The sequence below is a fragment of the Lygodium microphyllum genome, chromosome 15, assembly GCF_053477565.2.
Source record: "Lygodium microphyllum isolate KBCC chromosome 15, Lygodium_microphyllum_v1.1.10, whole genome shotgun sequence".
Lineage (NCBI taxonomy): Eukaryota > Viridiplantae > Streptophyta > Polypodiopsida > Schizaeales > Lygodiaceae > Lygodium > Lygodium microphyllum.
The window spans coordinates 40,242,082-40,264,592 of NC_141149.1; positions in this window are offsets into that span (position 1 = coordinate 40,242,082).

The window sequence follows — 22,511 nt, forward strand, 5'->3', positions numbered from 1 at the left end:
TGAACCTCTACACCTATGCAACGAAAGCAATACCTAAACGTAGGGGGGCGGGATGTTTCAATGGTGCGATTTGCATGTTGATTGTTGCTCATTTGCTGATGCATATCATGACATAGAGTTTGGTGTATTTTAATTAAGAGGATAGTAGCACGAGTGTTGTCTCGGTGCTATTTTTACATCGCCGCAACGAGTTAGTGAATGAGCATTGAAAAGCCTGGTTGTACACCACATGTTTCAAATTGAAAACTATGTTTGACTACTTTAGGATCATCCACTTTTGCATGTGCATGTCAACCATGGTATCAGAATACAAAGGATTGGATGCATAGCGCCTGTTTTGGATGGGGATGACCCACACTTGAGTGTGGAAAGGTAACCTAAGCCGTAGGATAGACGCTCGTTTCTTGGGGAATTATTGGGTAAGGACACATGGTATCTCCTGGAATACGTTCAAAATGAAAGAGTGGAGTTTGTTCGTTTGTTCTATATGTTGAACAGTGCATCAAGGGGCTAATCCCTGCGATGTAGGAGAGTTGCAGTGAGGCCGTGGTGATTCCACCGAGAGGTTACCTCCCATGTATGTGATTATCGTGGCATTTATTGCCAATGTGTATGGGTTCTCTCTCTGTGGAGTTTATAGAAAGGGAAATATTGGACTACACAACTATAAACACATAGGTTAGGCTTTAGGATAGTTCATCCTTTAGTAGCAGATAGACCCTCCTGGCCCGCGAGGCCGTGTTGGTGTGTTTGTTTGTTATGAGCATGAGGTCTGGCTAGTGCCATAGCCAATGCCATCCCATTTGAGGTCCCATTAGTGGTGCATTTGTCAGGAGCTACGAACAAGTGGTGGTTCTTGAATCTAGGGTTTTTAGGGACCAAAAAAGTTGGTTTATGTCCTCTGACAAGGACCGTCAAGCCGAAATACAAAAAGCAGAACATGCTGAGAGGGCTAGACGGTGGTTGGAGATTGTAAGACGTTATTCTCCTCAAAGGAGCAGCCTAAAAGGCAGTGGTCTTAGTAACCCAACTGCTGCACATAGTCCTTTAGGTGCAAGAGGAAGCTCAAGTTCTTCCTCTCTTCCACCAAGTCAACCCACTTCAAGTGGGGGTGTGATCCCATCAGTCCAAACTCCTATTGTCAATCCGATTGTCGTCATGGCACAACCCATTGCAATTCTTGCAAGGACGCCGGATCTACCAGCTTTAGGAGTTCCTTTGCCCATTTTTAATGGGTTAGCTGAAGAAGATGCGGAGTTTCACATTTGTGAATTCCAAAGATTAATGTTTAATTACCGTATCCAAGATGAGGGACATCTTATGATATCTTTAACATGACACTAAAAGGAAGGGCTGCAATATGGTATCATAGCATAGAGATTGGAACCATAACTACAATCGACCAATTTTATGCAGCTTTGTGAGGAGAATATGCCCTTGAAAGTGGTGGCCAATACTGGTTGCGTGTTTTGAATATAACACGCCAAGACCCCCATGAGAATGTGAAAGCCTATGCTAAGAAGCTTAAGGAAGTATTTCGTAAGTTACAAACTTACATTCCTATTCCGTCGGCTACCCAATTGCAATACTTCTTGCATGGATTGGATTTCAATATTCAGGTACAATTGAGCAATGTGGCTTTGGCTTATATAGACACCGCCATCACGCGGGCAGAAGGAGTAGAGTCATGATTACAAACGGCCTACTCCTCTCGAATAAATCTTAATGTGGGTCTAGTACGTGGAGGCAATTTACCATTGATAAATGGAAGTCAAGGGATGCCTATGAATAACCTTAATGGGAGAGGAAGCATGGTCCAAAATGTACCTTTGTTGCCAGCTCCTCCCAGTGTGACTATGCCTATGGCTAGTCAGTTGGCTCCACCAAATGTTGGAGGCCAAGCTTTGAACCCTAATGGTGTTCCTATGAGTCAATAACCAATGTCCAATCAAATTGTTTGGCCAATGGAATGACACATAGACGATTAAGGCTATGAGTCGAGTGCCTCTAATGTCCTTGGCGAAGTTAAGGATATGATGAAGCACTACATCGACATGATTTCTAAACAATATCAGCAAATAGCTGTTGACATCAATTTCCCAAAGAAGCAGCATAATCTGATAGGGAGTCGACGCCCTAAAGAGGGTGGTCCCTCAAGATTCAGTTGTAAGTGGTGTGGCGGACAACATTTCCCTAGAAACTATCCAAATGTTAAATGTGATATTTTTGGGAAGTCGGGCCACTTAGCCGCTACCTATTGGAGTAAGATTAGTTCCCTCCAACAAGGGAGTAAACAGCTAGGTTAATCGTAGAGTGCAAGGTAGTAACCTCCAGCAAAATGATGGACCGAGACAAATATTGCAAAGGGGAAAGGCCACTATAGAAGAGTTGCCACAAGGCAATGGAGTCAGCCTTATCGAGGCTGTACGTGTCAATGGCGCTGAAACCTCTAACCTACGCGCCGTGACAAGAGGCCAAAAGGCTAAAAAGGGTGATAAAGATAATGCAAAACCGGTTGAGGAAAACCCTAAGCAAGGGGATAAGGGGACGCAAGTCCTAAATCCTAGCATGGAAGGTGGACCTCTAAGGCCTATTGACAGAAAAATCGATCCTAAGAAGGATGAGGAAGTGCCAAGAAAGAAGGCAAGAGCTAAAAGAGAAGCACCAAAGCCGGTCTCGAGACCAAAAGACAGAATGGTTTGGCGAGAAAGGAGAGCTTTGGCTACCTATCATGATTTTGATTGAGCAAGTTCTCTTTGCAAAGTCAAACCAGATGTAAACCTCTTACATTTGATTAAATTATCTCCAGGAGTAAGCAAGGAATTCAAGAAGATCCTGCGTATTGGGTATATTGTAGAACCTTTGGGCATATCACGAGTAGGGGAATATTGGTTTGATCATGCTAAAAAAAATTGCCCTAGGGTTCCAGCATACGTGGATGGAATATTAGTGGAGCATGCTATCGTAGACACTGGGTCCTCCGTCAATATCATGAGTTCAGAGTTGATAGAGAGGTTGGGTCTAGGCATCCAAAAAGATGGCTCCACCATTCTTAGAATGGCTGATGATAGTCTAAGGAAACCAGAAGGTTGCGTTACTAAAGTCCATGTTACACTTGCAAGTGTAGAATGCTTCTTAGAATTCAGGGTGATAAGATTTGCAGGACGTCCTAGCTATTGAGTCTTGCTAGATAGGCCTTGGATCTTACGAACAGACTGTCAAGTCGATATACCCGCCAGTCGAGTGGTTCTAGGTAGAGGTGCTAATCGAGTAATAGTCAACGCTTACCCTGAGTCTCCTCAGAGTGAGAGAGCTCCTTTATCCTCTACTAAATTAGAAATAGTAGATGATCCGTCTAGTAGTGAGACATCATCCAGTGATGAATCTAAAGAGGGGTCCACTACAGAGGATATTTATCAGATAACTCTAAATGAGCCGATAGAGCCGCAAGATAGAATAAGAGACGTAGATGTGATTGAGTTGGACCTTGGCACGCCGAATGATTCACGGCCAATTAAATTAGGTTCCATGCTCAGTTCAGCAGAAAGGGAGGACTATGTGTCCTTGATTCAAGAATTCCGCAACATCTTTTCTTGGATTTATGATGAGGTGAGAGGCATTCCTCCCAGCCTAGCTGTTCATACTATTCCTGTAAAAGAAGGGAGTCATCCTATGCGTTAGAAAGTAAGGCGTATGCCTTTTGAATTGAGGGACGGGTTGTTTGAGGAGTTACAAAAGTTAAGGAAAGCTGGTTTAATCTTCCCTGTACAGCACACAGAATGGTGTTCACCAGTTGTCATCAGGAAGAAGAAAAACAACCAGATCCGACTACGTGTAGATTTTAGAGAGCTGAATAAGCACGCGGTTAAGGATTACTACCTGTTGCCATTTATTGACTAGATTTTGGATCAATTAGCAGGTAGGGAAATATATTCGTTTATGGATTGCTTTGCGGGTTATAACTAGATGGCAATTGCAGAAGAGGACAAGGTGAAAACGACTTTCATTACTGACTTTGGTACTTTTGCATACCATGTGATGGCCTTATCAAGATTGTCGGAGAGAAGGAAGGAGTCTCACTTGTAGCTTTCTTGCTTGCACAATGGGGGAATACACACAAAGGTGGAGGCTGAAAACAATTTTTCTCTTCTTAGTTTGTGTAAGCCAAAAAGAACTCTAGTACAAAGAAATAGAAGAACCCTATATATGGGTCTCAAACCAAACTCTACTAACTAAGGTGGCATACTAACTGAGCCACGAACTAGAGTAGATAAGGATAACTGTCATCTAGCTATTATTCATGGGCAGTGTACCAACCGCATCTACAGCTAACAAGTCGGTGACATAAATGCACAATGGTCACCCTGGCATATCATGAGTGGAGCTCGATATCTCAACACTCCCCCTCGAGCTCAATCCCAATTCTTGCACACCAAGAAGGTCTCTGAACTTGTGCAGCTTCTCTGCACCCAATGCCTTCGTAAATATGTCAGCTATCTGATCCTCTGTGCTGACATAAACTAGATCAATAAGACCTAGTAAAACCCTCTCCCACACATAGTGATAATGCACCTCAATGTGCTTTGTTCTAGCATGATAGACTAGGTTATTTGCCAAGTATATACTACTCATGTTGTCACAATAAATGACAACTGGCCCATCTGTAGGCTGATGCATATCATAAAGTAGCTTATGCAACCAAGCTACCTCACATGCAGCCATTGTTGCACCCCTGTACTCAGCCTCTATGCTCGACAAGGCAACTGTAGGTTGTTTCTTGCTGCTCCAAGTGACTGCAGCACTCCCAAAAGAGAACACATATCCACTGGTAGATCGTTTATCAGAAATATTACCAGCCCAATTAGCATCAGTGTACCCATGCAACTGTATCTGAACTCCAGTCTCATAAAGTAGTCCATACTACAATGTGGACTTCACATACCTGAGTATGCATCTAGCCGCATCCAAATGCGGTTTCCTTGGAGCCTGAATAAACTGACTTACCAATCCAACAACATAGCTCAAATCTGGCCTAGTAATAGTCATATAAATCAAACTTTCTACTATGCGTTTGTACATTTTAGGGTCTTCCACAAGCTCACCTGCATCTGTGCTCAGCTTCACATTCTGCTCCAAAGGAACTGAAATAGGCTTACAACATGTCATCCCATATTTGGATAGCATGTCCAATCCATACTGCCTCTGCAAGAGCCGTATCCCACTTGGTGATCTAATCACCTCAATGCCCAAGAAATAATGCAGCTCTCCCAAATCCTTTATCTCAAACTTCTGCTTCAATAGCATTTTCACATGAAGGATATCTTCATCACTATCACCTGTCACAATCAAATCATCAACATAAATGACAAGTACCATAATACCTTTCTCTGTTTTTCTCACATAAAGTGAAAAATTTGCCTGAAAGCCAATAGTGACAAGATACTGTCCTATCTTGTCAGACCATGCTCTAGGTGCTTGCTTCAAGCCATGTAAGGCTTTCTTCAACCTGCAAACAAACTCAGGATGAACACCATGCACATAACCTGGTGGCTGCTCCATATAGACCTCTTCTTGCAAATCACCATGCAAGAAGGCATTCTTTACATCCATCTGATGTAAAGACCATCCCTTTGATGTAGCCAGCAATGACTGCTCTTACGGTTGCCAGACTGAATGTTTCTTCATAATCAATGCCATATGTTTGTGCATACCCCTTGACTACTAATCTTGCCTTGTATTTGTTCATAGAACCATCTACATTGTGCTTCACCTTATAAACCCACTTACAACCAATTGCATTCTTACCTTTAGGCAAAGGTACCAATTCCCATGTAGCATTTGCTTCCAAGCCATCCATTTCTTCATCCATGGATTTCTCCCATTTTTCTTTTTCCATGGCTTGCTCAAAAGAAGTGGGTTCTGGTTCCTGTATCACTTTGGCCATATAGGCATAGTGAATGGCTGTAAATCCATCATATTTCAGCCTATCCACAGGATACCTAGCTCTGGTAGACCTGCGCAAAGTAGGTTCACTCCCAAGTGCTCTCAAAACATCCATGGTCTTCCTTACTCCAGGTGTAACAATAGAAGGAATACCCAACTCATCATCAATGCTCTGTTCTGAGCCACTGGATTCACCATCCACATAAGAGTGACCTGCATTCACATCAAACATGGATTGATCTACCTTCTCTTTTCCTTTTCGTGAAACCTGCATACCACTATCTACATTGTTTTGAGGAGATTCTCCTAATCTCAATTTTCCTGTCCATGGTGAAGAATGTGAACCACTGCTAGAGGACACTCTAGGTCCACTAATATTTTGTGACTGCTGCTGTGAATTCTATGCAGCATTACCATTTTGTGCATCTACATCATCAATCACATTTACTGGTTTATACCAGCTACTCATCTCATCAAAAACAACATCTCTGCTCACTATAAACTTACAAGTAGAAGGGTTATAGCATCTATACTCTTTCTACTGCTGCAGAAAGTAACCAATAAAGATGCACTTCTCAACTTTTGGATCCAACTTGGATCTCAACTCATCTGGCACATGAACATAGGCAATGCAACCAAAAATCTTCAAATGAGAAAAATATGGTTTCCTACCAGTATACCTATCCTCTGGAGTCATGCCATGTATTGTTGCAGTGGGAGTCCTGTTCATTATGTAGACTGCTGTAGCAACTGCCTCAGCCCACTAAAAATCTGGCAGGTCTTTTTCATTGAGCATGGCACGAGATACCTCTCCAATATGCCTATTTTTTCTTTCTGCAATTCCATTTTGCTGTGGGGTATGACTACATGAATATTGCTGCTTTATGCCATGCTCCTGCAATAACCTTGCAAACTCATTTGAGAGGTACTCTCCCTCTCCATCTGACCTTAGGCATTTTATTTACAGGCCTGTTTCTTTTTCAACCATAGCTTTAAGAGTTTTGAAATGCCCAAAAACTTCACTTTTCTTTTTCATAAAATACACGCAAACTTTTTTGCTATAGTCATCAATAAAAGTGACAAAATAATGACATCCTCCAATAGATGCAGCTTTAGTAGTCCACACATCAGAGTGGATTAATTCCAATGGCTTCTTACTCTCTTGAACATGTCTAGGAAATGGTTTCCTTGCCTGTTTTCCGAATTGACAGGCTTCACGTACCTTATGCATTTCTGTAACCTTGAATTTAGGCAATTCTGCAACAATATTTTGGGCTTGCATTGATTTAAGTCGCTGTACATTAACATGACCAATGCGTTTATGCCAGATATCAATATTTGCAAGTACACCGGTCCCATGTGCAAACATTGCTGAACTCAATTCAAGCATGTCTGCATCCAACGTAAACATTCTGCCCTTCTTCTTTCCTTTTGCTATCAAGCGACCTTTATTTTTCATATCCTCAACAAAGCATTCATGAGAATTAAATCTGACCTGCAAGCCCTGCTCAACCATTTGATCAACAGAAACCAGGTTCTTGGTGATAATCGGGACATGAAATACATCCAACAGGTATTTCTTTTTCCCATCCTGCATAGACAAAGGAATTTTTCCAATCTACACAATAGGATGTGCAGTATCATCACCAGTCTCCACAAATCCTGGTTTTTCCATTTTCCTTGCATCCTGCATCCATTCTGCATGACCTGTCATGTGGTTTGATGCACCTGAGTCAACATACCACACATCGTTTCTTTCTTATGCACTTGTCACAGAATTGGTCATGTGCTGCACCATAAACAAATGCTCATTTCTGTCATCACCCTGTCTACTAGAAGATGCATAATTCCCTTGTTGCATTTTTCCATTCATGATGTTATTCTGCTTTTTATAGCAGTCTTTAGCCATATGACCAATTTTACCATAGTAGTAGCATTCAACATTGCTGTTTGCATTTTGGTCTCTTTGCCATCCACCACGACCTCTTTGGCTCCCCCTACCTCTAGAGTTACCACGTCCTCCTGTTGAGATATCGAGCTCCACTCGTGATACGCCAGGGTGACCGTTGTGTATTTATGTCACCGACTTGTCAGTTGTAGACGCGGTTGGTATACCGCCCATGAATAATAGCTACATGATAGCTATCCTTATCTACTCTAGTTCGTGGCTCAGTTAGTATGCCACCTTAGTTAGTTGAGTTTGGTTTGAGACCCATATATAGGGTTCTTCTATTTCTTTGTACTTGAGTTCTTTTGGCTTACACAACTAAGAAGAGGAAAACTGTTTTCAGCCTCCACCCTTGTGTGTATTCCCCCATTGTGCAAGCAAGAAAGCTTCAAGTGAGACTCCTTCCTTCTCTCCCACAATCTTGACATGGTATCAGAGCCTTGTTCGTGGTAAGGAGCTCAAGAAAGCAAGCCAAGCTCGCGGTGTTCTGGTAAGAGGAGCAGTGTTGCTTTCATTTTCTGTTTTGGGAGCAGATCTCTGCAGGTAGCACAGCCGAAAAGTGCAGGAGTGCATTGTCTCAGGTTGAGATGCCCTTCGCGGTGAAGCAAGAGGGCAGTATATGCTACGGGAGAGGGCTTTAGCCCATGGCGACCTTGTTTTTTTTATTTGAGGCCATTTTGGGGCCTGTTTTGGAGGCGGAAGTTTTATGCACGCACTCAAGAAAAGGCCCAGTTTTATGCTGTGCAGCCACTGTTCTACAGGTCGGTGAATAGTTACTATAAAAATTGCATTGTATGCTTGTGCGCAGAGACATTGGGAGTTATAGAATCATCCTTGGTTCCTGTTTATGCAAAATCGTCACTAGGAAGTGACTGTGTGGTCAAATACCACTTTCGTCAGTTTTGCAGATTTGCCTTTGTGAGGCTGAAGCTGTGTTCTTTGTAGTGACAGAATTTTTTACAGTGTTCTGGAATGGCGTCTGATTCTCTTTCACAGATTGTCACTGAAAAGCTTGACAAGAACAACTTCCAAGCATGGAAGTTTAGAATGACGAATTTCCTTATGGGAAAAGGATATTGGGAATTTGTTGCAGGAAATGAAGAAGAACCAGTTCTTCCTGATGTTCCCAATCAACAGCAAATGCAGGCATTTAAAGCATGGCATGAGAGAGCCAGGAAAGTTATGTATTGGCTGTCTATCAGCATTTCAGACTCTATGATTGTGCATATTCAGGATGCAAGTACGCCAAAGGAGGCATGGGATACTTTGTCAAAAATGTATAGCACAAATACGCAAGCCAGGAAAATGCAGCTCAAGCAAGAGTTGCACAATGTGCAAAGAGAAAATATGAGCATCAACGACTACCACATGAAGGTAAAGAAGATTGCAGATGCACTTGCTTCCATTGGGTCACCAGTGGAAGATGATGATTTAGTTTCTGTGACCTTGAATGGTCTAGGAAAGGATTATGCACAGTTTCGGACATCCATTTCAGTTCGTGAAAGATTTCCTGATTTTTAGGAGTTGATTGCTCTTCTAATTTCTGAGGAACAGAGAAATGGTGGTGCATCTTCTTCAGGAGGAACTTCAAAAGAAGCTGTCTTCTACTCAAATGATGGAAGAGGTAGAGGCAGAGGTAGAGGAGGCCGATTTGGAGGCCATGGTAGAAATCAGAATATGCAGCAAACTCAAGAAAACCAGTCCTATGGAGGAGGACGTGGTAACTCTAGAGGCAGGGGGAGCCAAAGAGGTCATGGTGGATGGCAAAGAGGTCAAAATGCAAACAGTAATGTTGAATGCTACTACGATGGTAAAATGGGTCATATGGCTAAAGACTGCTATAAAAAGCAGAATGACATCATGAATGGAAAACTGCAACAAGGAAATTATGCATCTTCTAGCAGACAGGGTGATGACAGAAATGAGCATTTGTTCATGGTGCAGCACATGAACAATTCTGTGACAAGTGCAGAAGAAAGCAATGATGTATAGTATGTTGACTCAGGTGCATCAAACCACAAGACAGGTCATGCAGAATGGATGGAGGATGCAAGAAAATGGAAAAACTAGGATTTGTGGAGACTAGTGATGATACTGCACATCCTATTGTGCAGATTGGAAAAATTCCCTTGTCTATGCAGGATGGGAAAAAGAAATACCTGTCCGATGTATTTCATGTCCCGAATATCACCAAGAATCTGGTTTCTGTCAGTCAAATGGTTGAGCAGGGCTTGTAGGTCAGATTTAATCCTCATGGATGCTTTGTTGAGGATATGAAAAATAAAGGTCGCTTGATAGAAAAAGGAAAGAAAAAGGGCAGAATGTTTACATTGGATGCAGACATGTCTGAATTGAGTGCAGCAATGTTTGCACATGGGACCGGTGTAGTTGCAGATATTGATATCTGGCATAAACACATTGGTCATGTTAATGTACAGCGACTTAAATCAATGCAGGCCCAAAATATTGTTGCAGGATTGCCAAAATTCAAGGTTGCAGAAATGCATAAGGTATGTGAAGCATGTCAGTTTGGAAAATAGGCAAGGAAACCATTTCCTAGACATGTTCAAGAGAGTGAGAAGCCATTGGAATTAATCCACTCTGATGTGTGGACTATTAAAGCTGCATCTCTTGGAGGCTGTCATTATTTTGTCACTTTTATTGATGACTATAGCAGAAAAGTTTGGGTGTATTTTATGAAAAAGAAAAGTGAAGTTTTTGGGCATTTCAAAACCCTTAAAGTTATGGCTGAAAAAGAAACAAGTCTGCAAATAAAATGCCTAAGGTCAGATGGAGGGGGAGAGTACCTCTCAAATGAGTTTGCAAAGTTCTTGCAGGAGCATGGCATTAAGTAGCAATATTCATGCAGTTATACCCCACAACAAAATGGAATTGCAGAAAGGAAAAACAGGCATATTGGAGAGGTATCTCGTGCCATGCTCAATGAAAAAGACTTGCCAGATTTTTATTGGGTTGAAGCAGTTGCTACAGCAGTCTATATAATGAACAGGACTCCCATTGCAGCAATACATGGGATGACTCCAGAGGAGAGGTATACTGGTAGGAAACCAGATATTTCTCATTTGAAAATTTTTGGTTGCATTGCCTATGTACATGTGCCAGATGAGTTGAGATCCAAGTTGGATCCAAAAGCTGAGAAGTGCATCTTTATTGGTTACTCTCTGCAGCAAAAAGGGTATAGATGCTATAACCCTTCTACTCGTAAGTTTACAGTGAGTAGAGATGTTGTTTTTGATGAGATGAGTAGCTGGTATAAACCAGTAAATGTGATTGATGATGTAGATGCACAAAATGGTAATGCTGCACAGAATTCACAGTAGCAGTCACAAATTATTAGTGGACCTGGAGCGTCCTCTAGCAGTGGTTCACATTCTTCGCCATGGACAGGTAGATTGAGATCAGGAGAATCTTCTCAAAGCAATGCAGATAGTGGTATGCAGGTATCACGAAAAGGAAAAGAGAAGGTTGATCAGCCCATGTTTGATTTGAATGCAGGTCACTCTTATGTGGATGGTGAATCCAGTGGCTCAGAACAGAGCATTGATGATGAGTTGGGTATTCTTTCTATTGTTACACCTGGAGTAAGGAAGACCAGGGATGTTTTGAGAGCACCTGGGAGTGAACCTACTTTGCGCAGGTCTACGAGAGCTAGGTATCCTGTGGATAGGCTGAAATATGATGGATTTACAGCCATTCACTATGCATATATGGTCAAAGTGATACAGGAACCAGAACCCACATCTTTTGAGCAAGCCATGGGAAAAGAAAAACGGGAGAAAGCCATGGATGAAGAAATGGATGCCTTGGAAGCAAATGCTACATGGGAGTTAGTACCTTTGCCTAAAGGTAAGAATGCAATTAGCTGTAAGTGGGTTTATAAGGTGAAGCACAATGCAGATGGTTCTGTGAACAGATACAAGGCAAGATTAGTAGTCAAGGGGTATGCACAAACATATGGCATTGACTATGAAGAAACATTCAGTCCAGTTGCAAGGATGGCAACTGTAAGAGCAGTCATTGCTATGGCTGCATCAAAGGGATGGTCTTTACATCAGATGGATGTAAAGAATGCCTTCTTGCATGGTGATTTGCAAGAAGAGGTCTATATGGAGCAGCCACCAGGTTATGTGCATGATGTTCATCCTGAGTTTGTTTGCAGGTTGAAAAAAGCCTTGTATGGCTTGAAGCAAGCACCTAGAGCATGGTCTGACAAGATAGGACAGTATCTTGTCACTATTGGCTTTCAGATTTCCAAGGCAGATTTCTCACTTTATGTGAGAAAAACAGAGAAAGGTATTATGCTACTTGTCATTTATGTTGATGATTTGATTATGACAGGTGACAGTGATGAAGATATCCTTCATGTGAAAATGCTATTGAAGCAGAAGTTTGAGATGAAGGATTTGGGAGAGCTACGTTATTTCTTGGGCATTGAGGTGATTAGATCACCAAGTGGGATACAGCTCTTGCAGAGGCAGTATGGATTGGACATGCTGTCCAAATATGGGATGACAGGCTGTAAGCCTATTTCAGTTCCTTTGGAGCAGAATGTGAAGCTGAGCACAAATGCAGGTGAGCTTCTAGAAGACCCTACTATGTACAGACGCATAGTAGGAAGTTTGATTTATATGACTATTACCAGGCCAGATTTGAGCTATGCTGTTGGATTGGTAAGTCAGTTTATGCAGGCTCCAAGGAAACCACATTTGGATGCGGCTAGACGCATACTCAGGTATGTGAAGTCCACATTGCAGTATGGACTATTTTATGATACTGGGGTTCAGATACAGTTGCATGGATACACTGATGCTGATTGAGCTGGTAGTATTTCTGATAGACGATCTACCAGTGGATATGTGTTCTCTTTTGGGAGTGCTGCAGTCACTTGGAGCAGCAAGAAACAGCCTACAGTTGCCTTGTCGAGCACAGAGGCTGAGTACAGGGGTGCAGCAATGGCTGCATGTGAGGTAGCTTGGTTGCATAAGCTACTTTATGATATGCATCAGTCTACAGATGGGCCAGTTGTCATTTATTGTGACAACGTGAGTAGTATACACTTGGCAAATAACCCAGTCTATCATGCTAGAACAAAGCACATTGAGGTGCATTATCACTATGTGCGAGAGAGGGTTTTACTAGGTCTTATTGATCTAGTTTATGTCAGCACAGAGGATCAGGTAGCTGACATATTCACAAAGGCATTGGGCGCAGAGAAGCTGCGCAAGTTTAAAGACCTGCTTGGTGTGCAGGAATTGGGATTGAGCTCGAGGGGGAGTGTTGAGATATCGAGCTCCACTCGTGATACGCCAGGGTGACCGTTGTGTATTTACCGACTTGTCAGTTGTAGACGCGGTTGGTACACCACCCATGAATAATAGCTACATGATAGCTATCCTTATCTACTCTAGTTCGTGGCTCACTTAGTATGCCACCTTAGTTAGTTGAGTTTGGTTTGAGACCCATATATAGGGTTCTTCTATTTCTTTGTACTTGAGTTCTTTTGGCTTACACAACTAAGAAGAGGAAAACTGTTTTCAGCCTCCACCCTTGTGTGTATTCCCCCATTGTGCAAGCAAGAAAGCTTCAAGTGAGACTCCTTCCTTCTCTCCCACAATCTTGACACCTCCTCCATAGGACTGGTTTTATTGAGTTTGCTGCATATTCTAATTTATACCATGGCCTCCAGATCGACCTCCTCTACCTCTGCCTCTACCTCTTCCAGCATTTGAGTAGAAGACAGCTTCTTTTAAAGTTCCTCCTGAAGAAGATGCACCACCATTTCTTTGCTCCTCAGAAATTAGAAGAGCAATCAACTCCTCAAAATCAGGAAATCTTTCACAGACGGAAATGGATGTTCGAAACTATGCATAATCCTTTCCTAGACCATTCAAGGTCACAGAAACTAAATCATCATCTTCCACTGGTGACCCAATGGAAGCAAGTGCATCTGCAATCTTCTTCACCTTCATGTGGTAGTCATTGATGCTCATACTTTCTCTTTGCACATTGTGCAACTCTTGCTTGAGCTGCATTTTCCTGGCTTGCGTATTTGTGCTATACATTTTTGACAAAGTATCCCATGCCTCCTTTGGCGTACTTGCATCTTGAATATGCACAATCATAGAGTCTAAAATGCTGATAGATAGCCAGTATATAACTTTCGTGGCTCTCTCATGCCATGCTTTAAATGCCTGCATTTATTGTTGATTGGGAACATCAAGAAGAACTGGTTCTTCTTCATTTCGTGCAACGAATTCCCAATATCCTTTTCCCATAAGGAAATTCATCATTTTAAACTTCCATGCTTGGAAGTTGTTCTTGTCAAGCTTTTCAGTGACAATCTGTGAAAGAGAATCAGACGCCATTATAGAAGACTACAAAAAATTCTGTCACTACGAAGAACACAGCTTCAGCCTCACAAGGGCAAATCTGCAAACCTGACGAAAGTGGTATTTGACCACACAATCACTTCCTAGTGAAGATTTTGCATCAACAAGCAATAAGGATGATTTTGTAACTCCCAATGTCTCTGTGCACAGGCATACAATGCAATTTCTATAGTAACTTTTCACCGACCTATAGAACAGTGGTCGCACAGCATAAAACAGAGTCTTTTCCTGAGTGCGTGCAAAAAACTTCCGCCTCCAAAACAAGCCCCGAAATGGCCTCAAATAAAAAAAACAGGGCAACCATGGGCTAAAGCCCTCACCCGCAGCATATACTACCCTCTTGCTACATTGCGAAGGGCGTCTCAATCTGAGACAATGCACTCTTGCACTTTCTGGCTGTGCTACGTGCAGAGACTTGCTCCCAAAACAAAAAAATGAAAGCAACATTGGTCTGCTTACCAGAACACCGCAAAATTTGGTTTGCTTTCTTGAGCTCCTTACCACGAACAAGGCTTTGATACCATGTCAAGATTGTGGGAGAGAAGGAAGGAGTCTCACTTGTAGCTTTCTTGCTTGCACAATGGGGGAATACACACAAAGGTGGAGGCTAAAAATAGTTTTTCTCTTCTTAGTTTGTGTAAGCCAAAAAGAACTCTAGTACAAAGAAATAGAAGAACCCTATATATGGGTCTCAAACCAAACTCAACTAACTAAGGTGGCATACTAACTAAGCCACGAACTAGAGTAGATAAGGATAGTTGTCATCTAGCTATTATTCATGGGCGGTGTACCAACCGCATCTGCAGCTAACAAGTCGATGACATAAATGCACAATGGTCACCCTGGCATATCACGAGTGGAGCTTGATATCTCAACAGGCCTTTGGTTTGTGCAATGCACCTGGATCATGGCAACGAACAGCAGACAAGACCTTTGGTGACATCTCCCCAGATGAGTTGAAAGTATTTAGCAATGACTTGGGGGTAGCCACTATAAGGGAAAGGATGTTGATTATCTTAAGAAAGTGCTTTGAGTGTTGTAGACAGTTTTATATCGCTTTTAACCCACGGAAGTGTGTCTTTGGAGTGCCTTATGGGCTATTGCTAGGCCATGTGGTCAGCTCAATAGGGATCGACTGACCATGGAAAGATCAAGGTTATAGTCGATATGAGTCCACCACGCACTCTGAAAGAGGTACATAGCTTTCAGTCATTGGTAGGGTACTATCGGAGGTTTATAAATGCCTTGGCAAAAAGGACGTTGCCATTAACGAACCTATTATCCTTTAGTTGTCTATTTGTATGGAGCGACCCTTGTAAGGTAGCTTTCAAGGATGTGAAACAGGAGCTAGTAAAAGCACCAGTTTTAAAAGCACCTAAAAGAGGTGAGGTATTTTACATATTTTCAGCAGCCACCATACATAGTATCAGCTATTGTTTAGCCCAAATCTGGGAGGAAAAGTGGTATCATCCGATAGCTTTTGCTAGTCAAAAATTGGGCATATTAGAAATTAACTACATCTACATGAGAAGTTGTGCCTTGCGATGGTCTTTGCGACTAAAAAATTTAGGTACCACATCCTCTATGAGAAGGTAGTTTTCTATACGAAGACGGAAGGGCTTAGATTGCTTATGAACAAGCTGCAACCGCCTGATCGTCTGGCAAAGTGGTTAATCACTTTGCAGGAGTTCGATTATGAGATTAAGAGTAAGCCACCAAGGTTGCAGGGTATTGTGGAATGCCTTGTGGATTTTGGGGAGCGGAAAGAGACTTTGACTGAAGGAAGTGATATTGAAGAAATGTTTAAAATTGATACAGCTTCTATCCCATCTTGGTATGCTGCTATCACGCATTATCTATCAATGGGAGAGATTGGAGCTCATTTATCAAAATTTGAAAAGAGGAAAATCAAACAATAGGCTTTGAAGTTTTTCTTGATCGGAGGAACACTATATCAGCAGGGTGTCGATGATATCTATCGCCGATGTGTGATGCCTGATGAGGTTCCTTTCATCTTGGAAGAGTGCCATGACTCTGCATGTGGAGGGCACTTCGCTAGACAGTTGACAACATAGAAAGCTTTAAGAACTGGATATTGGTGGCCGTCTATCTTCCAAGATTCCTTTGAGTACATTAAGAGATGTGATACCTGTCAAAGACATGATAGCAGAGAGAATAGGAATCGCCCACTTACGCCTATCATGGCTATCCTTCCATTTGAGAAGTGGGGCATTGACTTTGTGGCTCCTATCACCCCCTCGTCTACTACTCAGAAGAGATACATTATAGTAGCAACTAATTATTTTAAAAAATGGTCAGAAGTGCAGGCGATGAGGCAGGACAGTGCAAAAGAGACTACAAGTTTCCTTTTAGAGAAGATTATCTGCCGTTTCAATCCACCGAAGGAACTAGTGTCGGACCGTGGAACCCACTTTTTGAATAAAGTGATCAAAAGCCTGACTGAAGCTTGGCAAATCAAGCATAACAAAATGACCCCCTATAATCTGCAAGCCAACGGGCAAGTCAAAAGTACTAATAAGCAACTTGTGGGTATCTTATCTAAAATAGTCTCTGAGAAGAAATAAGACCTAGGACAGGAAGTTGTATGTGGCAGTATGGGCATACAATACAACGTTCAAGCGAGCTACCGGCCATACTCCATTTAAATTAGTTTATGGGGAAGAGTGTGTGTTACCCCTTGAAATCAAGTTGCCAACCATACAATTTGCAATTAACCACTCTTTGGGAGATGAAGATGCACTCTTTGAACGTTTCACGACCATAGACCACCTGGATGAGCTGAAATTACAGAGCTTATTACACCAAGAGGTAGCTAAACGTCGGATGAAGCAATTGCATGACCTTAAAGCAAAGAATTATACCTTTAAAAAATGGCAATTAGTTCTATATTACGATGCGTGTAGGGATTTGTTTCCAGGGAAGTTGGAACCTAGATGGGATGGCCCCTACAAGATTGTCAGGATAGGAAAAAATAGGTCTACAGCTCTACTAGCTGATCTGCAAGGAGTAAATTTTAAAAATAAGGTTAATCTTAATAAGATTAAACCTTATTATTTCTAAGTATTCTAACATGGAGAAATGCATTGCAAGTCCATGCTGGGGCTGATTTGAGACCTACAAAAGAGCTTAAAGCTAGTTGATGGGACAGTTAATTCCTTATTTGGAGCAGAGATACCATCAGGGGAAACTTATCTAGTGGAGCAAAGGATACAAAGTGATTGAGCAAGAGGACGGAACCTTTGTGTGGGAGATCAAAGTCTTCTGCCATCACTGCTTACGAATGTTGACAAGTATCCCTGTTGAGTTTAATGAAGAAGGTGGGATGGAGCCGTCAGTTCATCCTCTAAACATGCTAAATTTTGACTATCATAATTACAAATAGAGGAGTTCATGATGGCAGGCTGTGTAAACCCATTGTAGACGTACACATTATATTTTGACAGAGCGTCTAGGGGCCCTAATAGAAAAGGGAGTGTTGGAGTAGTAATCCAAGATCCCCGACGTAGAGTTACGATGAAGTTAGCTGCTTATCTTAGGGTAGGATTCACTAACAACATGGCAGAGTATAAAGCCTTGATTATGGGACTGCATAATGCCAAGCAAGGTGGTATTCGGCGGTTGTTAGTAAAAGGGGATTCCTAGTTGATCTTGAATCAGCTAGATGGGACATACACATTGCGGAATCCCATCCTTTGTATGTATCTTCGAACTACCATGACCCTACTTGAGGAATTTGAGAGGGTGTCTCTTCAGCTAATTCCACGTTACTGGAATCAGTTTGCGGATTCACTGGCAAACCTTGCTTATGAAGATAACCTCTTCTGTGGATTTCATGCCTTGGTTTTGTCAAGAGGTAGGGTGCGCATTGTGATGTGTTTTAGTATGTATCTATTTTGTATCAGCTTGATGCTTCCTTTGGTTGTTTTGTGCACATCTATTGTGGAATTTGACGGGTTGAGTCGCCCTATCCAGTGGTCACCAATGAGAACGGAGTTTTGAGCCCGAAATATGCCTAAAATTTTCCCAAAAATCCAAAATCTAGGGGAAAAATGTTCAACATCGAAGGCGGCAGCTGCAGCTAGGATGATTTTAAGCACCAAGTGAAGGATGGCTTTTAAAAGGCACCCGAGCAACGCTTGTAGATTTTTGATAATTTTTTCGACTACCGTGCGGGATGCCGAGAGCTGCCAGTCAGTGCGGGATGCCGAGACGGACGCGCGGGATTTTTCAGAGGGCGAATCAGAGCCCGGACGCGAAAGAGACCAGAAATTGGCCAAATTTGAAAATATAGATATTGAGAGATTAAAGGGGGTGCCCTTTGGGAACCCCCCCCCCCCCCTCCCCCTTCAATTTTTCATGGCATGGTGGATATGGTGACGCTTGTTGACAGTGCGCGCAAAAATCGGACCCCCGCCCCCACAAATTGATTTTGGGGCTGCAAGTAAGCCATGAAACAGACAATGCTTGGCAAATGCTCCTTCTTCCCTAATCATATCACCAATCTTTGCACGAGATATGGCTGACTGTATGAAGAGATCAGAATCTAGTCTTTCTCTCTCCTCTCTCTCTCTCTCCTCTCTATGGGTTGTTCATGCGCACTATCTTGAAGGAGGAATCGGGAGGGAGATTGAAGAAAACAGTGATGAAAATTGATGGAGATACTGAAGATTGACGTGCAGCATTGGATTGAGAGCAATGGAAGCTCCATCTGCTAGTCATGCAGTCATTTAATGCGTCTTGGGTTTCATAAAAACACGGTATGACCATTTTTATGAAGAAAATGAAGGGTTTTTTTAGTATTTTATGATGGTAATGATATTCTTATTGGATGAAAATTTGTTTGAGTGCTGGTTGTATCATGATTAATTACTTTTTATAAAAAAATATTATTTTTTCAATGATTTACATGCGCTATTTAATTCTCGTAAAACTTGAAATGCTGTTTTTAAGCGGTAAAATGATAGTTTTGTCATTTCGGGTGGGTGAAATGTGTTCCTATGGGGAAAAATGAAAAATAATTTGAATGTTAGTACATTGAAGTGATTGGAACAAGAAAAATTAGAAAATAGCATATTTTATTGACAAATAACGTTTCACAAAAATAAGAAAAAATATAATGATTATTTGTGGATGTATGGTAGTGGCAAAGCATGAGGTTTAGCCTCAATTTACCCTATCTCCTTGTGAAAGTTGGTGATTTATCACTCTTCATACATCAAAACATGACAAAATGAACCTCTACACCTATGCAATGAAAGCAATACATAAACGTAGGGGGGTGGGATGTTTGAATGGTGCTATTTGCGTGCTGATTGTTGCTGATTTGCTAATGCATATCATGACATAGAGTTTGGTATATTTTAATTAAGAGGATAGTAGCACGAGTGTTGTCTCGGTGCTATTCTTACATCACTGCAACGAGTTAGTGAATGAGCATTGGAAAGCCTGGCTATGCACCACACATTTCTGATTGAAAATTATGTTTGAGCACTTTAGGATCATCCACTTTTGCATGTGCATGTCAACCATGGTATCAGAATACAAAGGACTGGATGCATAGCACATGTTTTTGATGACGATGACCCATGCTTGAGTGTGGAAAGGCAACCTAAGCCGTAGGATAGACGTTCATTTCTTGGGGAATTATTGGGTAAGGACACATGGTATCTCCTAGAATACGTTCAAAATGAAAGAGTGAAGTTTGTTCGTTTGTTCTATATGTTGATCAGCGCATCAAGGGGCTAATCCCTGCGATGTAGGAGAGCTGCAGTGAGGCCGCGGTGATTCCACCGAGAGGTTGCCTCCCATGTATGTGATTATTGTGGCATTTATTGCCAATGTGTATGGGTTCTCCCTCTATGGAGTTTATAGAAAGGGAAACGTTTGGATTACACAACTATGAATACATAGGTTAGGCTTTAGGACAGTTCGTCCTTTAGCAGCAGATAGACGCTCTTGGCCCGTGAGGCCATGTTGGTGTATTTGTCTATTATGAGCATGAGGTCTGGCTAGTGCCATCCCATTTGAGATCCCATCACAATTGCATGGTGATGGGACTTGGTTAAGCTATTACACCAAATATGCACCATGCATGCAAGAGGAATCTCACTTAAGAACACAAGAAGAGAGATGGAGGTTATAATATTTTGTTGCTAGTTTCTTCTTCTTCTTTTACACACATTACAATATACACAAAATATAGATCAGATACAACATAAAGGAAAGTAGTCTATTAAGTCAAACAGTGCATAATGGACTATATTAATTGATTGGCCCTATAACTATGCTAGCTATAGATAGCTATAACAAACCAAATATAATAAGTGAATGGCCATATAAGAGTCATAATGGCCACCGATGTGCTAAGTATAGATGTACGAACCCATCTAACCCAGTAGTTCATCATCAATGTCAGCATGTGTTGAGCTTGACATCTCAATACTCTCTCTCAAGATTAACTACATCTCTGCAACTCCAAGTAAGCTTCAAAACTTTTGAATCTTCTTTGCACCCAATACCTTCATGAAGATGTTAGCTATCTAATCCTTTGTGCTGACATATACCAAATCATGATGTCACTTGCAAATACCTTCTTTCTCATAAGTGGTAATGCACTTCGATGTGTTTTATCCTAACATGGAACAAAGGTTCCTAGCCAATTGTATGCTACTCATATTGTCACAATTAATGACAACTAGACTATCTACCTGCACATCCAAATCACCCAATAACTTCTATAGCCATACCACCCCACATATTGCTATAGTATTACCTTTGTACTCAACCTTTATACTTGATAAAGAAACTATAGATTGCTTTTTGTTGCTCCATTTAATTGCTACACTACCAAGGGAAAACATGAACATACTCATAGATCTTCTATCAGACATGCTACCAGTTCAATCTACATCTGTGTATCCAAGTACTTGTATATCCTTACCTACCTCATAAAAAAGTCCATAATACAAAGTGGACTTCGCATACCTCAATATGAATCTAACTGCATCCAAATGATGCTTTCTAAGCATCTTCAGAAACTAATTGATACGGCTAACAGCATAGGTCAAGTGTATCTTGTGATAGTCTTGTAAATCAAACACCCCACTATCCTCCTAAATATAGTAGGGTCTTCTATCTCAACCCCAACATCAACACTCAACTTCACATTTTTCTCCAATTGCATTGAAATAGACTTCCAAATATCCCACTATCCTCCTAAATATAGTAGGGTCTTCTATCTCAACCCCAACATCAGCACTTGACTTCACATTTTTCTCCAATTGCATTGAAATAGGCTTACATGTTGTCATACCATACTTGGACAACATATCCAAGTTGTACTATTGTTATTAACAATGTTTTGAGAAGATTCCAAAAGTGGAAGTGACAGCTACTATTTTTTTGTGGATATTATTTTTGTGGAGCTTTAGTGCCTTATTTTTTGGGCACTTGGATCATATTTATACTTTATAGATATCACCACATTATCATGGATGTATTACTTTGTGAGAGCCGATCTCACTCCCTTGCACATTGTATTCACCACCCACAATTGTATTTGTCACACTTGCAAGTGTTGCATGGTTGCACACATGTATTTATGATTAGAATAACTTAGACTTTGTCTAATTAGGCTAAGGTTGAAGCATGCAATAATGATTGACTAGCCTAGAGCCCACTAAATGGATAGGATGTCCAAAAGAGGGTGCAAACCCTAATTCACAATTGTGGAAACCCTAATGCAAAAGGGGCGCAAACCCTAATACTAACCCTTATTATTGGTCTATATAAGGGTGGGAGGTCTCAGAGACCATTCACCCCTTGTGGCACATCCATGTTGTAGAAGCTCTAGCAGTGTGACTACTCAATCTTTCCATTCTATCATCTGACTTCCATTGTGTTGAGAGTGATTGAGAGGGAGAGAGTGAGAGAACTCAAGCATCCCCCTTCCATACCTATTGACATATGTTCACATTCACTATCACACCCCCATACACCACACATAACACCCACTCCCAAACATACCTCATTGTCTCACTCCCACACACACATTATCTTCTTTCACTCCCACACATAATCTCCATACTCCCACACATCCCCAATATCAAACTCTCACTCCCACACATACTCAAACCCTAAAACTCACACTCAATCCCACACATCCTCTCACTCGCACCACTCATTTGAAA